The sequence below is a fragment of the Furipterus horrens genome, unplaced genomic scaffold (genome assembly GCF_987537825.1).
Source record: "Furipterus horrens unplaced genomic scaffold, mFurHor1.1.pri manual_scaffold_9, whole genome shotgun sequence".
In the NCBI taxonomy this organism is placed as follows: domain Eukaryota; kingdom Metazoa; phylum Chordata; class Mammalia; order Chiroptera; family Furipteridae; genus Furipterus; species Furipterus horrens.
Window position 1 is genome coordinate 51,625,957 of NW_028327179.1, and position 21,099 is coordinate 51,647,055.

General features: G+C 35.2%; 1 protein-coding gene across 4 annotated transcripts in view; it reads left to right on the forward strand.

Moving 5' to 3' along the window:
• The first annotated feature begins 324 nt into the window (after positions 1-324).
• Positions 325-21,099, forward strand: part of KMT2E (lysine methyltransferase 2E (inactive)) — a 99,985-nt gene continuing 79,210 nt past the window's right edge. For all 4 annotated transcript variants that reach the window (XM_090287316.1, XM_090287318.1, XM_090287317.1 and 1 more), the window contains exon 1: positions 325-675. The gene's annotated coding sequence lies outside the window, so the exon portion shown is untranslated. The remainder of the gene's footprint in view (positions 676-21,099) is intronic.

Consider the following 21,099-nt stretch of genomic DNA (forward strand, 5'->3'; position numbering starts at 1 on the left):
CTCACCAATATCTAGACTTAAGGGATAGTCAGGGAAAAGGGATTAAGAACCAATCCCAGCAAATACCAAAATGTCCCCACACTTTCGGTGAATTGTTGAATGCATCGTTTGCGAAAATGAGATTCTGTCTACCTTTTGGCCTCCAGTTTCCTATCTTGGGACCTACGGAGAAGCAACGGCTGAGGGCGGCAGCCCACAAGCAAAATGGCGGCGGGCAGCTTCGTCCCCTCCCCCCCTCTGCCCCTGCGGAGCGGGGCGGGCGGGCCCCGTGCACTGGCCGCCGCGGCCGCCGCCGCCGCCGTCGCCGCCGCGGCCGCCGCCGCCGCCGCCGTCGCCGCCATTTTCCCAGAGCAAGAGGCAGTGACACTGAGCGGGCGCAGGGGCCGAATCGGAGACCGTACCTGAGCTCGGGAGTGGCGAGAGAAGGGGCATAGACACTGAGCAACTTCGTCATCGGCTCTGCGTTCCTGTTGACGGTCTGAGTACCCCCTCCCCTACTCCTCGGTTGCTGAAGAGGCTGCGCGCTGCTGTTTGGGGAGGGGGTGTGTGGTGGAGCCGGGTCCTGTGTCTGCAGTGGCTGCTGTCGGGTGGTCGTCTGATCGTGGAGGTGTGGAGAGACTCCTTGGTGGTCGAACAAATAACGGGGTTCGGGTCTCTGGTGTGTGAACATCACAGGTCAGTGCCTGTCGTTTCTTTGGGAGTTGATGGGGCTTGCGGGGTGGAGGGACGTGTGTTTCAAGAGGGAAGGGGCTTCTCATTTTTATACTTTGGGAGGGGGAGTCGATGTTGACTCTCAGATGTCTTGGTTGGGCAAAACGTTGCTCGTTTGAATCGAATTTATCCTTTCTCTTCTCTGGTCCTAGAAAGGGAGCATTATGGCGGGTTTTAGGGTTGGGGAAGGAGAAACTGGCAGTTAAACCCCCTTGAGAGAGGGAGTTAGGGAGGGAGTGTGCTCCCCAATGGCAGCAGGTGAAGGCTGCTTGGATGAGGAGAGAGGCTTGTGACTATTAGAAGGGTTTGTATTGAAGTGGTCCCAGGAGCTGCCAGCCCTCCCATTCCTCCACCGCATCTTGTTTAGGTCCTAAACAAACGTCTAGGCCTCATTTTCTTCTTCCATTTCTTCACTGGCAGCCTCCGGTATAATTTTATCGTCAGTAGGAAGGGGGTTAAGAGAACGCCCTGGGTCTCTATCTCCCTTTGTGGGAGAACGAGACAGCTTCTCATCCTCTCCGGGAGAAGGTAAACCCGCCCCTGAGGTGGTCACCCCAGTACCCAGCCTTCTCAGTCTCCTCCCCCACTCCTCTTGCATTATCGCCGACCTTTAGTGTACCGAAGCCTTAGAATCCACAATATGGCCTATTTCAGAAAAGCTTATTTTGACCAAGGGATTGGCACAGACCCTGGCAGCAGAGAGAGAAGAGAAACAAACGGTTCACTGTGCTAAATGGGGGGAGGAGGGAGAGAAAAAACAATCCGGACTCCTCTCTTCCACCGGCCTTAGTTCTGTAGAGATCCGTTCTTGCTTGTCTTAAAAATGATCCATTTAAAGGTAAAGAGAAATCGCTAGAGTTAGCTTTGGAGTAAACCCCGTTTTTTTCTGTTTGCCCCCTTTTTAGTGATGTGAATAATGTAAGGTGTTTGGAGTTCTGGAGACCTTGGAGAGAATTAGGTGAGGTGCATTCAGCTCTGGGCTGGAGACATCAATACCTAATTGGAAAATAGTCCCTTTTTTCCTTTAATTTCCGAGATGGAGAGTAAAAAGTGAAAATATCCCTCTTTTGTCCTTTACAGATTCTAAAAATGGCGGCCCCAGGCTGATGTTGTGGTAATCTAATCAGCTTGGGTCCTCCACACCCCATGCAGTGCGTTTGTCTGCAGCATATTACAGGCTTATTATGTTTACATGGGAAGACTGGGCTTTTCTTCCCCAAACCGTTTACAAAAATGTGTTGATTTTGCTGCAAATTGCAATGCTGTGTTTTAGTTTATTGATTTTATTGGTTTTTCCTGAGAGTCAAATAAAATGACAGTACTTTGGGAAAAAATAAAATATCAGGTAGCCTGAGAAATTTCAGTAGGGAGGCTAGGTACTCTTAAACATTAAAAAAATTAATTTGGGGACAAATAATAGTTTTTGTTCAGTTTAATCCAAGGGTATTTTAGTCAATATACCCTTAAATTAAAATGTTTAGTTAAGTGTAAAAGTGCAACCTGTTTGTATGACTAGACGTTTTAATCTAGAGTGAAATATTTCTCATCCTTCTCTTGACCAGTTTTGTGAATATTGGCTTTTGTACTCTCAGATTAATTTTTAGGGAGCTGTACAAACAAGCCTAAACCTGTTACTTCACAGGGAATGGAGACACTTGTTTTTCTCACTATTAAATTCTGCATTCATTTTTCCTATATATTTAACAATTCCTTAAGAGTTTTGTAACTTAATTGTGTATTTGTTTGATAAGCAATTTGTTTGATAAACAATTTGTTGATTAAAGTGAAGCTCCATGCTTGGTTGCCTTTTAATATTGTCTTATGGAATACTGTCATAATTATGTAGGTAAAGGTTTTAGTTCTTGATACCCTTTCCCACCTCAACGTGTCCATTTATCTGTTATTTGTCTGTTATCTGTTATGGAATGTGGAATTTAGTCAGTTTTAGTAGACTTCAAATAGAAGCCACACCAAAGGGTCTTGAATCCACTTTGTGCTAATTTCAGCATCTTAAAAATTGAGGCAGAAAATTAAATGTTGTCATTTAACTGTATTTTTAAAAGTGAATGATTTCATCTCTGTAGTGAGAGGTCAATCTTTTTGTCCTGAACTAAGCAGTGAGCTATGAGTGGGCAATTAATGGCATTTAATGACCATTCTCATTGTGAAGCAACTGAAAGATGAGTGCCTTTCAATCCAGCAGTACTTAAAAAGGTTGGAGAGTATACACCCTTTAATGATTTTCTTATTTTTTTGTGAATTCTGCTCTAAAATAGTTACAGTGGAGTAAGGAAATCATGAAGTTCGTATATGAACTAAATTCATAAGTTTTTATTCTATAAAATAATTGTAGAGATAATTGGCACAGGGAGTTTTATCATGGAAAACTGAGCACATAACCTTAATTAAGAGTCTCTGAAATATTTTATTATGAAATGAAATGTTGATGGGTAGTGGTAGAGTTGTGTTGGGATTTGTAATATGCTGAGTGCTCATTAAGTCCAGATCCTTAACTTTTGTGTAAAGATTGTGCGCTTATTTTAAAGACTAAGTAGTTAAGATCTGTGGGTAAGAAGGTTGGTACTTTAAACTTACTTTATAATATAGGAAATCAGTAAACTCTTAGGGAAATTTGGTTAGTGTAGTCGGAAGAGGAAACACTGTCTATACCATGTTTTTCTTGATGGTGACCTTGGCCAGGTCTAGACACTTAAAGCATTTGGACTTATTTGGCTTCAAACAATATCAAGTTAGAAATTATAAGAAGAGCTGCCATCACTCTACTCGTTTACTTCATATTGTCTTGCTTCATTCTTTGGGTTTTGTTTGTTTTTGTTTTAATATGTTTTGGTTCCTGTAAAATGAGACTTGCTTTTCTTAGTATGTTGCACTTCATTTTAAATGGTTACTTTATAAATAACATGGCTATAAATGTTTGGTTTTTATTAATGTACACTCTAGTTGACTATGTTTTAAGTTAGAATTGTGGAGGCAATTTTTTTAAAAGGTTAGGTGTAAATTTTGTTTCCAGAATTTTGAAATGTTTGGTCCCTTGGGGGAAAAGAAGTCAGATGGTCTTTGTTCTTAGGATAGCTGATTTTGAGGGATTAGTTTATTCGTTTAAGTGGATTTATGGAAAATCATAATTAATTGGAGAGCAAATTTTATTTTTAGAGACTACATTTTGATCATACTTCCCTTTTGTTGTCAGTATGAGTTATAGGATCCCTTTGATCTCTATTTAAGTTTAGAACCTTTTACAGGGCTTCTCCATTTCCCTTCAACTCTAGGTCTCTGATAACTCTCCTACAATTTTGGCTTGTCTGTCTTGCTCACAGCTTCTAGTTGGAAAATTTTTACTGTATATACCACAGTACTAAGACTTCTTGGACCTAAAAATATAGAAGTGAGGAGAAAAGCTGATTAATAAGTTAGAAGAACTTCCCCTCATACATATTTTAGTAGTCTTAGCAAAATTATAACTTCTTAAATTGGTTTCTTATTTCTAAGAATAATATACCCATTTTCAGGCATCAAACTCTTAAGCCTATGGTTTTATTTTTAACAGTGTATTATGTAAATCCTAAAGTTTTACTTTTCTGGAAGTTACTACTAGGACTTAAATGTGTACTCCCATTGTGTCTTTGAAATGATGTATAAAAGCAATTGCACTTTGAAGAGCTATCAAAAATTAGAATGGAATTCTAATTAAATATTAGAATGGAATTTTCATAGAAGATACATTTAAAAAATATTTTAATGATGTATAATAGCTTTTATCTTCAAAGGATTTATTCTTAGCAGATGGTAGGCGCCCAGTTTTTTGTTGAATTTAAAGCTTTTGTTTAAGTGAACACATTTACATCTCAAACATTCATGGTGATCAGGTGACTGTTTCATGTCATTTGTTAGAATAAGTGTTAAATACTTGTATCCCGTGAGACTTGCTTTTTAATGTTGAATATAGAATTATTTTTACTTCATGGTAAAAAACTTTTTGTCTGTTGACTGGCAAAATAAAAAGAATACTATTTGAGATGTTACTGTATAAATGTTAGCCGGCTTTTAAGCTGGGTTTAATATTGGAGTGGCTCACTGTCTATTTCCTAATGTACACAAGTTGGAGTCAAATTTTTTATTAATATTGAAAGGATAATATTTTTGTATTACCTAAAAATTTATTTAATATGAAAGAGTAATATTTGTGGTAGAAAATTGTTTTTAAGTGCAGTAAATTTGAAGTAGACAGTATTTAACTACAAAAATTGCTGTTGCAATTAAACTATTTTATAGAGAGGTAGGAATTAATTCAAATAAGTTTTTTGTTATTGTGAACAGTTACGCTAAGTGCTGCATTAAAAATCAAATGCTGGTGACTTGGCGTAAGTTAAATTTATTCATGTCTTCAAGAATATGAAAAGTTTTTATTAATCATTGGTAATGTATGCCTTTTTACTTAAATCAAGAGTCAGGAGAATAGTGGTCTTATGTTTTACTTAATATGAAATCAGTTGGTTTTTTTTTTTTTTAGAGAAAAAAGAAAAACTCAAATCAGATTTTATTCTTAGAAGTTTAGGAAAGCCATTTTTGTATTTTAGATGAATTTTACAACTTCATTGAAAATCTGATTAGGTTATTTATCTAAACTGTTGTGACGTTGGTCAGTGCAACACATCAGTTATAAGTTATTTTTAATTAAATACTAATTTTTGCATTTTTAAACTGTCTCAAATGTGAAACCTAGGTTTAGGAAAGGACCTGTATATAGATCAATATGAGAGATTATTGTGCAGTATTCTTTATTCTAGTTATACAACTGAAAAAGAGAATTTTCTAGCAACTCTTAGATGATTGCTGAATTTAGAGTTAATCCAAAGTAATAAACATTCTTGGTCCTGAAGTTTGTTACTGAGAAAGATAATATTAAGTAATCACACCTGTGTTATAGCCAATGTGGCTGCAGCGTTTAAGGTCTGAGCTTGGGGCAGAAAGCAAAGTAATATAACAGTGGGATTGAATTAATTTTGGTTTGTAGTATCTATAATGTAATTTTAAAGTTTAAGTTCACATAATTATGTTATCTAACATATCTGAGACCAGAAAAAAAATTAAAATCTATGTTGACTTGTTTTCGAAGGATATTTAAAACATAATTTTTATTTAAAGACTTAAACAGAATTTACCCAGATTTCCATTTTTTTCACTGTAGGTCTAAGAGTAAGGTAAAGCCTAGTGTCAGTGATTTTTAGTAAGAAGTGAGGAATGTGGTTAAAAGAGTTAACTCATCACTTTTATAATATGGTTAGGAGAACATTTTTTTTTCAGAAGTTCACACATCAGGAGACATTTTAAAAAGATTTTTTTTATTTTTAGAGAGAGGGGAAGGGAGGGAGAAAAGGAGGGAAACATGGGTGTGTGAGAGATACACCAACTGATTGCCTCTGGTGCACCCCCAACTAGGGACCTGACCCGCAACCCAGGCATGTGCCCTGAGTGGGATCAAACCCGTGGCTTTTGGTTTGCAGGCAGGCACTCAGTCCACTGAGCCACATCAGCCAGGGCCCAAAGACTTTTTATGAGAAAGAGACGATCTTAAAGCTTTTCTTTTTTTTTTTTAAAGAGGGGGAGAGAAACATCTTATCAGTTGCCTCTTGAACACCCCCAGCTGGGGACCTGGCCCCCAGACATGTGCCCTGGCCAGGAGTCAAACCAGTGACTTTTTGGTTGTTAGGCTGGCGCTCAATTCACTGAGCCACACCAGCCAGGGCTTCTAATATATTTTTATATCACAGACTAATGGTAAAATTTAATAGTTTCTATTTCTGAGTTTACAGAGAGACCTTAAATTGCTCTTATCAGGTTTTATATGTTACTTAAAGAAAGACATTGTTCAGGAATTTGAAAACTCATTTGGTCTTTAATGATGTGGCGAAAGATGGGAAGATTCTTGCTGTGACTGATGTGAATGATTAAGACTGTGCTTCAGTAGACATAAATTGATTGGGTGGTGGTGTGTGTGTTTAGTCTGATACATAGTAACTCTTCTCCAGAAAAATAAGATTGTTCCTTTTGGAATTACTTGTTTTTCTGCTTCTCTTTAAAGGAAGAATTGACACAACCCTGTTACATCTTACCATTAAGCCCCCACCAAAACAATATTTGTTTTTATTGAATTTATTGGGGTGACATTGGTTAATAAAATTATGTAGGCTTCAGTTGTACAATTTTATAATACATCAACTGTATATTATATTGTCACTCCAAGTCAAGGCTCCTTCTATCACCATTTATCCCCCTCTGTACTGATAAAAGCTTAATTTAGCTACTGTGTGTTTTGCATAATTTATTTCTACTTCTAAAAAGCGTGTTGTTTTAGGGTTTGGCTATAGGCAACAAATCAGCTCTAACTATCTGAAGATTAGTTATAAGATTATAGGGAAATCCTACAGAATTTATCTGAAGAAAGTATAGTTGAGCCTCACAGGAAATGGTAAGGTGTCAGAGAGCCACTCAGTATTCTCCATCTTGATCCTTCTAATTAGCTGTGACTAGTTGGGATAGGGTAGGTGTTTATGTTGTGTGTGTGTGGAGAGTGGGGAGTTTCCTTGCATGGAGTGCAAGAGAAGGACACTTCTAATTCATCTGAAAACAGTTGCTGTTTTTCACAGCTGTACTTGGAAGGGCCTTCAAAACTAATTAGCATCAAACTGATGATTCTGTTTATATATAAGTATACATATATATGTTGAGGAATGCTTTTAAAATAACTTGGGTTTTGGTTTACCTTTTTATTTTGAAATAATTTTAAACATACAGAAAAATTAGATGAAGAGTATAAAACTTCCTTTATATCTACTTAGCTCAGATCCTCTGATTTTTAACATTTTTATCACACTTTATTATTCTCTCTGTGCATAAGTATAAGAAAATTTCTGAGCCATTTGAGAGTAAATTGCATATATCATGCCCTCTCACAGCCCTTAATACTTAAGTATGCATTTTGTAAGAACAAATATCTTAGGTAACCAGAGTGGTTAAATTCAGGAAATGTAGCATTGATGTAACACATTAAACTAGACTGTTGTCCATAGGCCATTTTCAATTGTCCCAGTTATGCCCTTTATTACCTTTTTTTTTTTTTTTCTCCTGGTACACTAGCCACTCCAGGATCATAGATTGCATTTAGTTCTTAGGTCTCTTTAGTCTCCTTTAATCTGAAAGAGTTCCTCAGTCTTTCTTTGTCTTTCATGACATTGGCAGGCTAGCTATTTATACAATGCCTCTCATTTTGGATTTGTCTAAGATTTCTTCAGGATTAGATTCAGATTTTGCAGTTTTGGCTGGAATACTAGTAATATGTGTGTGTTTTTTTTTGTCATCTGGAGGCACTTGATTTTTTTTTTTTTACTTCCTACTAGTATGTTCATTTTTATTGCTTGGTTAAAGTCTTATGTTCTCCATTGTATAATTAGTGTTTCTTATTTTGTCATTATTTAGTAATAATAATGGGGAGGTATTTTGATATTGTGTAAATATTCTGTTCCTTATCAGACCTTCCTCTCCAAGACTTAGTGTCTAGTGTCTGTTGATGATTCTTTTCTGAATAAGTTATTGCTAAAGTGGTTGCAGATATACTAGGATTTTTAGCAGTTGTTTGTTTCTGGATAAATGGGATTGTGGGAGTTCCATTTTTTGCTTCTTTTGGTTTTTCTGTAATGTAGTTAGGTTGCTTTTGTAATCACAACAAATAAAAGAAATTTCAGGGAGGAAGAGTACAGATAATTTATATAGTATATCTGAACAGCTGTATATACTCAAATGGGATTTAAAATAATTTCCTGAATGCTGATCTAATTTGAAATCCAGAACATAGAAATTAAGTATCAATAGACTGTGAAATTATTTTTTAATGATGTAGTTCTACTTATTTAGTTCTTAGAATTATTGCTAAATGAGCCCTGAATTACACTTGTTTTGGTTTATGATTTGCTACTAATGCTAGCAGTTTGATTTCTAAGACAAAGCTGAAAATACGTGTTTTAATTATAGTGCTATTTTCCTTCCTCCATTAAAATAATTCTTCAGGTAATTTTTTTTTTGAAATAATTTTTTTCTGAAACGATTGAGACAGGTTCTTTATATGTATATGCAAGTCATTACTTTTTAAAAAGGGGTTGGTGAGATGGTACATTGAATACAGCAGAGCATCAGACATCTATAACTCATAGGACAAAGCAGTGTATATTTTTTGGAACCTTGTAATTAAAGAAATACATGCCCATTGTAGAAAAGTTCAGAAGGACAAGAAAGAAACAAGAAACAGGGAAAACACATATTTAGACTTTAATTACATTATAATGATACTTTTATGAATTTAATGTATTTACTTCAGTGACAGCAAAATATTAGTAGTGAATTTGGATGAAAATTTGAATTTCATCTGATTCAGGCCCTGGGTAACACAAATTAAATTATTAATTTAATTTCTTTGGAAATTTTCAGAGACTGAGAAGAAAATTTTGAGAATTGTGAATACTTACAGAGTGGAGATTATTATAGTCTCTAAAATTTAAAATGTTCTTGTGAGAAAGTGAAGGTAAAGCTTATTTCAAAATAGTATTAATGAAATGATACAGTAGATACTTAGCATTTTGTAGGTGCCTAATTGATTTAAAAATTAGTTGGATTAACTATTTGTCTTAAAAGAATAAAAGTCCAGTTTATAGCACTACCTAATCTCATCCCATTGTTTTCTTTTTTTAAAGTATTGGGTAGAAGGTGCAAAAACAAGTTTCATGATGAATTAGAGAATCTTCTTTTACACCAGAACCCCTGTCCTGGTGATTAAAGTTAAGAAACTAGAGTGAGAATGACTTGTGAGATCTTTTTGTTAAATATTTCTCATTGTGGCCTCGTTGTGCTTATTAAAATGAACATTGTTGGGCCCCATTCCAGACCTACATAATCACATCTAGTGGGGCCTTGAATTGGCATTTTAGAACTAGTCTCAGCTGATTTTTACACTGTTCTATGTCTTTCCTTTTATTTTACAAGTAGACTATGCCCCAGGGAAGTTAAATAAATTTCCCAAGGTCATATAGTTAGATTGTGGGTGATTAAGGATTAAAATTTAGATTCTGATACTTGGTACTTTATACTTTTCTAAGAAACCATGCTGACTCCTCTCTTGAAGTCAAGGCACTATTTTTGGATTCTCTGAATAACGGAGTACTGGTCTTTGTACAATATCATGTGACAGACCTTCTATATTTAGTGCTTCTGTACATTCCAATTCAGGATGATCTGTTGATTTTTCCAGAACCCATGTTTTTTTGGTTAAAAGTCTTGAATTGGAGTTACAGCAATACAAATTGGGATCAAGTTGTAGTGAACCTTGAATGCTAGGATAAGAGTATGGACTCTGGGAGAACTACTGAAAAATTTGCTTTCGGGGAGTGACATGCTGCAACATGCTTACTTACCCCTCATTTCTTAAGATTATGAAAGTAATTAAAATAATTCAGATAGTGCTTTTTAGAGGCAGTATTGCCTAGAGCTTAGAATAGAAACTCTAGGACTACACTGCTTTGGTTTGACTACACTCAAACCAGGTTGCACTGCTATATGACCTTGGACAAGTTACTTACCTTTTTGTACCTTTGTTTCTTGATCTACGAAATAGAGATAATAATAGAATCTACCTTATATAGTAGTTTTAAGAATTCAACAAGTTAATATGTGTAATAATTCATAGTAAGCTCTACAGCTATAGAGCCATAGTTGTTTCTAGAAAATAAAGTGAGTCTCTGATTCCTATCTCTAGTGTTTCTAATATGCTGAGGTGATTTCTGTTTTTAGTGTGTTTTTCCTAAAGTGCTTTATGTCAATATTGTAGAAGTTCCTTTACCCTTCATTTAACCAACCTGCAGGATTAATATTCCTTCTTTAAAAAATACTAATGACATTGCATGTTGAATGGTGTATACTACTCTGTGCTACCCCCACTAATTGAGTAGAATGCTCACAAGTCATGTGATTGTTCCTAACTTGACTAATCTCATTGTATTGTGTTTATGTTATTTGATTAGACATTAAGTGCACCAATGAAATATAAGTGTGAATAGAGAATTGTTTAAATGAAAATTAAGTTAAATGCTTTGGAAAACTAAATAAAGATGAACTAATTGAAGAAAATTGTTGTATTTAGGTATGGATAAGCTTCTGGTCAAGATGGCAGCATAGGGATATTGTGATTCACAGTGTTATGTAAAGTATCTAGCCTTGGCACAAAAGAGACATTCGCTAAATGGTGGGTGTTGTGTTTTGTTTTTTGCTTTTTGTAAGTTAGCTATGGGTAAGAGAGGTAAAAGATTATAGGGAAAAATAATAAAAACCTAGAAGGAAGTCTGCATTCACATTACTCCAAGTGTGTAAGTGATTTCCTGCCTTGAAATACTCTAAAACCAAAAACCATAGACAATGCATTATAGATATAATTTATGTAAGAACAAGAACCCAGAAGTTCAACTAGGGGAGCCATATTCAAAGAGAACGTTTTGGTTTGACACCAGAATGTTAATGAATAGTATTTTAAATTAAAAATACAGTGTTTAAGCGAGCAAGATATGTATTATTTATATATATAATTTTTTATGATTCTTTGTTAACTCTGACTTTGATGAACTCAGGTTTCTCATCCCTAATTTTTAATATATAAGTTCAGATTTTGTTTTTTAATCTAAAAACGGAAAGAATCCTACAGTATTCTGTAACTCTCATCATTTAGTACTTTGGAACTAACTCTGGTTTGTCCAGTCAGGTTTATAGGACCCTACATAGTTGAAATGACAGATTTCATATCTGGAATTTAACAGATACATATTGAAGTGTCAAAAGCCAATAACCTTTTATATCTTAGGAAATTTAAAGATATTTATCTATCTATCTATCTGTATTTATGGGGGTGAGGGGAACACTGATTGGATGCCTCTCCTATGTGTCCTGACTCACTTGGTGAACCTTCGCTTTGTGGACGAAGCTCAACCAACTGAGCCATACTGGTCAGGGCTCTTATGAGATTTAAATTGTTCTCTTCTTTTGGACCATTCTAACTCTGTTAATATAAACTTAGATTCATTAAGTGACAAATAGTTAAATGTCCTCTATGTGAAGTATCATGGTAGCTACTAATTTTGGCTTGCTGATCTTGAATGTATTTCCTAAGGAAAGTAACTGATGATTGTGTTGGCTGATACCCCTGGATCAGTTTGTGGAGTTTTTAAATTTTAGTTTCTATAATTGTTTAGCGTATTGTAACTTAGTTGCTTTATGTTAGTAGTAATCTATTAGTTACACATTAATGCAGTAACTGCTTGATATATAACTAAACTGGCAGATACTATATCTTGTAACCACTGGTTTATATTTTGACACTTTATTTTGAAACAACTGTTGGATGTGTAGTTTCCACAATCAAATCATCTAGTTCACCCTGTAGCAAGCACTACGATATTTATGTATTAGCTCTAAAGACTAGAACACAGTGGCTAAGATACCACCTAAGTTGGAAAGGAAAGGGGTCAGAGAGGGAGAGAAACATTGATTGGTTTACCCCTTGTACGCACACCAACCAGGACTGAACCCTCACCCCAGGCATGTGCCCTGACTAGGAACTGAACCCGCGAACTTTTTGTTCATAAGATCATGCTCCAACCAACTGACACACTGGCAAGGTGTCTGGCAGTTATTTTTTAATAGCTATATATACTTTAGATGGCTGGAAATAGGAAATCAAACAGAAATGAATGTTTAAATCCAAGATGAATGGAGGTATAATGGACAGGATTGACCCTTGAGGGACAACCACATTTTGGGATAATAAGGGAAAGAGAAGCAATTGGGGGGGGGGGGGGGTAAAGGTTCCACAGGAAATCAATCACTAACATTCTTCAGTGGCAGGTGTTTTATTTTGTATTGTTTTGTTTTTAATATATGTTCATGTTCATCTAAAAGGGGAAGAGGAAGATCGAATGTGTAGAGGGTATGTTGTAACAAGAACAACTTAGGTGGTATCTTAGCCACTGTGTTCTAGTCTTTAGAGCTAATATATAAATATCTTAGTGCTTGCTGTAGGGTGAACTAGATGATTTAATTGTGGAACCTATGCATCTAATAGTTGTTTCAAAATAAAGTGTCAAAATATAAACCAGTGATTAAAAAATTACATTATTTAGAAGGTTACAAAGGGGAGATATTAGTGTGAAATAAGTTTTATAACTGGAACAGTTTTTTGAGTTTACCTGGTCAGAATTTTGATTATGGATGAGGAAACAGTCCTCAGGAGGTTGATCTACTAGGGGCCTCAAAAGCTAGTTTTGTCGAAGAGATGTTTAAGTTGGTATGTCAGTAGGGCTTCAGGGAAACATTGATACTTAAGTGATTCTTGCAGTTTAATAAGATAATTATTTATTGGGTGGGATGGATATAAGTAAAAATAACTAGAAATTTTGAGCAAGGCTATACCGACAATAGGAAAGAAACTGGCATAGTCAAAGGATTTATGTATTGGAATATTAGTATGGAATTAAGCTAACCTGGTAAATTCTAAGATGAGGAACTGGACTGTGAGATACAATGCTTTTTTGAAGGGGGAGAAGTTAAAAAACTAGTGGGTTTTGAAGTTTATTCTGTCCAATGTTTAAGCACTTGTTCTAAAACAGAGCACTAGAGTGAATGTCCCTCCTCCCTCCTTTTTTTTTGAGATAAGACATGCAGGCCACAGGCCAGACCTACTAAGATCAGTATCTCTGGGGTGAGGTCTAGGAATATGTCATTTTCAACTGTGAACCTCAGGTATATAAAAAGTAGAAGTCTGTGGATCTGTGTTTGAGAACCACTGGTTTAAAAGTCAAGTTAGAGTATGGAGAAAGACCACTTGGAAAATTATTCTGGTAGCCTAAGTCTGAGGTAAAAGACGGATCAGAAAGATTTGTTTAAATCCTATTAATTAGATTTGATACACATTTTTTTTAGATAGGGAAAGAAGAGAAGATTCAGATTCTCTAGTGTAAAAGAAATGATTCAAAATAGTTATAGAAGAAATAGTTAATTTTGGAGAGTGAGTAATACATTATTTAACTTGAGATTAGAATAAAGAACGAGATAATAAAATTATTACTAAGTTTTAGTCAAAAAGGATGCCTTACCTGGCAGCATACTTATTTGAATGCTTAAGAAAAAGAAAAGCAAGAATGAACCACGTTATTAATAGTCTGTATAAGAGATACATGTGACTAATAGAAAAATGCAGGGTTTTTTTTTGTTTTGTTCGATTTTTAATTACAATAGACTTTTTAACACTACTTTTTGAAAGAGTATTGTTTTCTTCTAATGATTTTTCATACTGTTCTCCAGAAAGCCTTAGGCTTTTCATGGGACTTAACTGTTATGTGGAAGATGTACAAGCAGGAACATACCCATACCACCCTTTTTAACCACAGGCAGAAAAATATGTCATAGTAAGGATGAGGTACAGATGTCACCTGTACCCATTAGCAGACTTCACTAATCGCTTGTGGCCTTCCCTCATATCTGGCTTGTGGTCTTAACACAACACATCAAGTTGATGTGTTGTATCATTGGGAAAAGCACAGGAGGTTGAACTCTCTCATTCTAGATTCAAAATAGATGCTTAGATTTCTGTATATGATTTCATTTGTAAGAAAGTTTTTATTGATACTCAAAAAGAGTTTGAAGGTCATCATTGTAATGTAATTTATAAAATTAAATTTGTAATTCTGAGGTAATTTTACATTCACATGCAGTTGTAAGAAATAATACAGAGAAATTCTGCGTATTCTTTACCCAGTTTCCCTCAACAGTAACATCTTGTAAAACTAATACAGTTTCATGACCAGAATTTTTTTTTCTTTGCCCAGATATTTTATTTTATATTGAATTTATTGGCATGACATTGGTTCAAAAAACCAAACAGGTTTCAAATGTACAACTCAACAAACATCATCTACCTACCCTCATCCCACTTTCCCTCTGGCTATCACCACACTGTTGTCTGTCGATGTTCACATATGTGTACACACACACACACACACACACACACACACACACACACACACACACATATATATATATGGCTTAATTCCTTCTCCTTCTTTCATCCAGTCCCCAACCTGCCTTCCCCCTGACAGCAATCTGTTTCACATATCCATTGCCTCTGTTTCTGTTTTGTTTGCATGACCAGAATATTGACATTGATAACGGTCCACCCATTTTTGTTCAGGTTTCCCTAGTTTAACATTTACTCAGGCGTGTGTGTGTATTTCTCACATGTGAGGGTTCCTGTATCCACCACCATAGTTAAGATACAGAACAGTTCCATCACCATAAGGATATCTGGTGTTGCCCTTTTTTAACTAATCCGTTCTTTTCTATAATTTATCATTCAAGAATGGTATATACGGAGAATTATATAGTATGTGACTTTTTGGGATTGGCTTTTCTTTTTCACTGAGCATAATTTCTTTGAGATTTATCTAAGCTGTTGCGTGTAACGAAATTTGTTCCTTTATGTTGTTACGTAGTGTTCCATTTACTGTTATTTTCCCATTTGGTAGTTACCACATAAAATATGGAGCTTCAGAATTTTCCTTTAAAATGTACAGAACATGGTATCTCTCATTTTCTCCTTTAATTTCTCTGACACTGTTTTTTCCTACTGTCTCAATCCCCAACTCTCCCAAGACTGCTGAGAGCACAATTTAAAACTTACTCATGTAAATAACAGAATTTTTTAACTGAAGTTTTAGAACCCATTAAAATGTGTGGTGTTATGTCTTACAGTGCTCACTACTTTTTTGCATAAAAGTAAATTTTATGTGGTTATTGTAAGTATGAAAATTTGTTTTCTGCTGTTGTATAGTGAGCAGTATATTCTAAGATATAGTTGTGGATCATATGGCAAATAAAATATGGGAATAGGTAACTTTGTTTTTAAAATCCTCACCTGAGGATGTTTATTGAGTTTTTAGGGAGAGAAAGAGAGAGACATCGATGTGAGAGAGAAACATTGATCAGTTTCCTCCCGTATGTCCCCTGACCGGGAATCGAACCCACAGCCTCTTGGAGTACGGGACAACCCTCCAACCAACTGAGCCACCCAGCCAGGGCAATAGGTAACTGTTTTAGAATGAAATCACTTCTGTAAGTTTTATTCTTTAGTATGTACAAAGACTAAACTCATTCAACAGTTTTGTGTGTGGGAGAAAAAAATTGTACATATATACCTGTAGAATCTGATCTAACCAGATTTCAACTACAGAATTGCCACTTGCATAAAAGGCCATATTTGACTAGATTTTGCAACAGTGTAGTGATCTTCCACACTTTAGGGCATGATAAATGTTAGTAAAAAGTAACAACAATGGTGCATAAAAAACTAGATAGTATTGAAATAATCATTTTAATTTGAGAGTGTTTTGGGGTGGTGATGGGGTGTACCAGTACTTGAGCTAGTTGGAGAATTAGTGTTTAGAATAGCTTCCCCAAAACCCTGGTAGAAAAAATGGCACCCCCTTAAATAATGACAGGCAAATAGTTCATTGTACCATATTCATACATGTATATTTTGAATTAATGGACTTTATTTTTAGAGCAATTTTAGGTTCACCTCAGAATTGAGTGGAAAGTACAGAGTTCCCACATGCTTCCTCCCCACACACAGGCACAGCCTTGCCCACCATCAACATTCTTCATTGTATAGTACATTTGTTACATTCAGTGAACCAACATTGACACATCCTTATAAACCAAAGTGTGTGGTTTATATTACAATTATGGTTCACTCCTTGTGTTCATGTTTTGTTTTTGTTATTTTAAGGCCATTCTTGATATTTTACTTTGATTCCAATATCAAATCTGTAGTGAGCTAAAGGTAAGGTAAATTGTGCTGCAAGGTAAACTAGTATGGAGTTCCAAAACTCCTGGCTGATTTAAGAAAGTACATCCTTAATTCTAGACTATATAGGGATGGTTTGGTGCTCATTGGGTATTGTCATAAGGAGTGTCATTGGTTATTCTTTTCTTTCTAAAATTTAATCTTTATTGTATGTTTTTTGTTACTATTTAGTCTCTTTATTCCCCCCCAGCAATCACCACATTGTTGTCCATGAATCCTTTTTCCTTTTTGCTCATTGATTTATTCTTTAAAGAGTTTAATCTTATCAAGCCAGTCTGTTTTGACAAAAATTCTGTAAAAAGGATTTCAGGGTCTGTATGACCTATATATTTAACTGTTACTCTACACAGATTTTTAGTTTAAAGGAATAACCAAAACAGTGTTTTTAGAGTATGTTATAAAGAGATTTGGCTGTTGACCCTTTTTTTCAATATTACTGGGTTGACCAAAAAGTTTATTCTGTTTTAAAGTAAAAATAAAAGACACATTTTTCATTTTCACCAATAACTTTATTAAGCAATGTATTCACCATTTTGTTCCACTACTTTCTGCCATCTTTCAGGCAATTTCACAATTCCATCTTCCCAAAACTTTTTATCTTTCTGAGCAAAGAACTGTTCAAGATACATTTTGCAGCCTTCCAGGAAATTGAAATTTTTTCCATTAAGAGAATTTTGTAAAGACTGAAATAAGTGGAAATCCAAAGGTGCAATGTCTGGTGAATATGGTGGATGAATCAGAACTTCTCAAAGAAACATGGTCATCAAAGAAACGTGGTCTTGTGTTATCCCAATAGAAGATTATAAATTTTCTGTTGACTAATTCCAGACACTTTTTGTCAAGTTCTGTTTTCAGTTGGGCTCGTTGGGAGCAGTACTTGTTGGAATTGATTGTTTGGTTTTCCAGAAGGAGCTCATAATAGAGGAATCCCTCCAATCTCACCACATACACAACATCATCTATTTTGGACGAAGACTGGCCTTTGGTGTGTGTGGTTGGTCGTGGTTCATTTCGCTTGCCCCAGAATCTCTTCTGTTCCACATTACTGTTAAGTATTCACTTTTCATTGCCCATCACAATTTGTTTTAAAAACGCAACATTTTCATTATGTTTAAGTAGAGAATTGCATGTGGAAATACGGTCAAGAAGTTTTTTTCACTGAATTTATGTGGAACCCAAACATCAAAGAAATTAACATAACCAGCTGGTGCAAATGATTTTCAGTGTTTAATTTGGATATTTTGAATGTGTTTGTTATCTCCCATGTGGTATAACATTGATTGTTCTTAATATCTCAAATGATCGCTATGAACTTCAACTGGTGTACCTGGCTGTGGAGCATTGTCCAGCAAGATATCTCCAGCATGAAACTTAGCAAACCACTTTGGACATGTTCGATCAGTCATAGCACCTTCTCCATACACTGCACAAATTTTTTTTTTGCGTTTCAGTTGTGTTTTATTTTTCTTGAAAAAATAACGCATAGTATGCTGAAAATGTTGCTTATTTTCTTCATCTTTAATATAAAATGGCTACACAAAAATTCATCAATTTTGATAATTTTTTTTAGTGTACACTGACATGAGAGCTGTCACAATACAATCTAACAGAATTGTTTGGAATGAAGTTAAAGACAACTAAGTGCTAGTGGAGCTATCTTAGAGGAAAAAAACCAATGTTTTGTATTAGTTTCAGGTGTACAGAATAGTGGTTAGATAGTGTGTTTGGAGTTTGTAATAAAGAGCTTTGTCTGTGTCCCTGGCTGGGTGGTTCAGTTAGTTGGAGTGTTGTCTCCTACACCAAAAGGTGGTGGGTTCATTTCCCAGTCAGGGTACATACCTAGATTTGGGTTCAGGGCACATAACTGGAGGCAACCGATCAGTGCTTTTCTCTCTCTCCCCCACCCCTTCCTTCCTCCCTTCCTCTCTCTGTAAAATCAATAAACATATCCTTGGGTGAGGATTTTTTTTTTTTTAAAAAGAGAGATTTGTGTTGACTTTTTAAGTGAAACTCCTATCACATTCTCTGAATTTGCAGTCCAAAACAGAAACATCCTTTCTCCTTTACTGACAAAAATGGACTCTGGAATAGATCAGAATTTAATAGTTCACATGAATTTTGCAAGTATAATGAATGAGAGTTGTTCTCCAATACTCATCTTTTAATGATTTTACCTAAATATATAATTCTCAGAAATTTTACCTGGTTATCATAGATAACACTTAACTAAGTGCCATACACAGTCCTTGAAACAATTCAGATATATAATTTTCTGTGGTTATTCCTAATTACAAATGAGGAACTAAGGCTTCAAGAGAATAAGTAACCATTATTGATAAGTGACAGGTTTTGAAAGCTGAATGGTCGCTTCTTTACTATTGAGTTTAAGTATTTACAGTTGGGTGGAATTGTACTAAGCATGATTGTGAAACTCTTAATAGTACAAGAAATGTGCTTTTTGAACATTTACTTTTATATATAGGTTTTTGTTTTTCTTTTTTTAATTGAATTTATTGGGGTGACACTGGTTAACAAATTTATAGAGGCTTCAGGTGCACAATTCTACAACCTTTCAATCTATACACTATATTGTGTGTTTACCACCCAACGTCAAGTCTCCATCCATCATTATTTATCCCCTTATGCCCTCTTCCACCTTCCACCAACGCCCCAGGCCCACCAGCAGTAACCCTGACTACAAAAAGACAGATTTTCTAGAGATTTTATTTGCTACGAAAATATTAGTATATGTTGAATTGGTGAAATTCTTTGTTTCTAGGAGCCAAATTGTTATTTAAGGAAGACTCAAGTTAAAAATTTTTTTCAAGTTAAAATTTAACTGGTTAGTTGGGGGATCTTTGCTTAACAAATAGTTCTGTTTAGAAGTAATTGAATATACTTAAATATATATACATTAGTAATCTCAAATTTGGAGCATGGTTCCCTTAATTTATGGATTGTTTTCAGTCCACTAGTGAGGTATGTGTTTCTGACAATGATAGGGAATTTGAACATCTTTATCCTTGCTATTATGTGCTGAAATATTTTAAACACAACTTTTAGACTTTAAATCCATGCATCTTTACTTTTGTAGTGTTTTAATGCATTGTTGTGGAGTGTATTTAAGTTTATAAGTAGATCAGGTTTTGAGGAGGAACAAGGTGGATTTTAATTATGTTCTTTCATTTAGTGTGCCAGATGTTCTAGAGTGAGACATTTATGTATTTATTTGATTTCTCCTCTTTTTGAGAGAGGCAGTTGTCAGTTTTTCCCCCCAGCTGTAAATTCTAGCTTATTTTACCAGTCATCTGGCAAATTTTAATTTCAGGCAAACTAATGTTGGTTCTGGAGTCAGACTGCTAGGGGTCAAATCCTAATTCTACTATTTATTAACTTTAGAACTTTGGGCAAGATTAACCTCTCTGCCTTATATGTAAAATGGGGCTAATAAACATATAACATAGGCTCTTGGTAAGGATTAAGCATCGTAAGCACTCAGTATCTGTTATAACTGTTATAACCTCAGTTGGGAAGGTTTGAATATCAATTAGGTAAGTGCTCGTAGAGCACTGTCTGATGATAATACTAACCCAATTGGAAAAATACATAATTCATTCCATTGTCAATCTTTTTTAGCTTTTTTGAATCTGATATTCCTTTGTTTTGGTTATCAGGAATAGTCTGTACTTTGACTAAGATTTAACTGTAAGATTATCAACCTAACCTACCACCATTTACGTTGAAGTCCAGAATAGTGAAATGACTTGCCCAAAGTTTCATAGTAACTCGGTAATAGATCCTGATCAGCGAGTATTTTTATTATACCTTAGCTGCTATACATAAAAAATCATTTTTAAAGAAGAGTTTATTTTTTTAGAGGAGAAGAGAGGGAGAGAAACATGGGGACCTGGCTTGCAACTCAGGCATGTGCCCTGACTGAAAATCGAACCAGTGACTTTTTGGTTCATGGCCAGCACTCAATTCACTGAGCCACACCAGCCAGAGCTAAATAAAAAAAAATATTAATGAATAATGAGGGTAGTTTAATTTCTGATTTGTAATGGAGTCTCTGGTTTGTGGTCCCTTACAATTTTTTTTTCAAGTTTTTTAATTTCATTTCTATTAGTAGTTCAGTCCAAAATTAACCCATTTATTCTCAGTGATACATGTCCAAATATAAACATTGATTTAATTTTAAATATTTATTGAGCTCTGTGTAAGGTGCTTATCAGGGACAGAAAGACCCTTTACTCAAAGAGATTATTTTAGATTGGGCACTTATATTTTTAATTTTTGGAGAAAAAAGCCCTCATTTCCATCCTGTCTGCCTTTGGGTATTATATTCATCTTTTCAGTGATGATTTTTTGTTATCTGAGTTTTTTAACATGGTCTTAAAATCAGCTGTAGTCTTCCA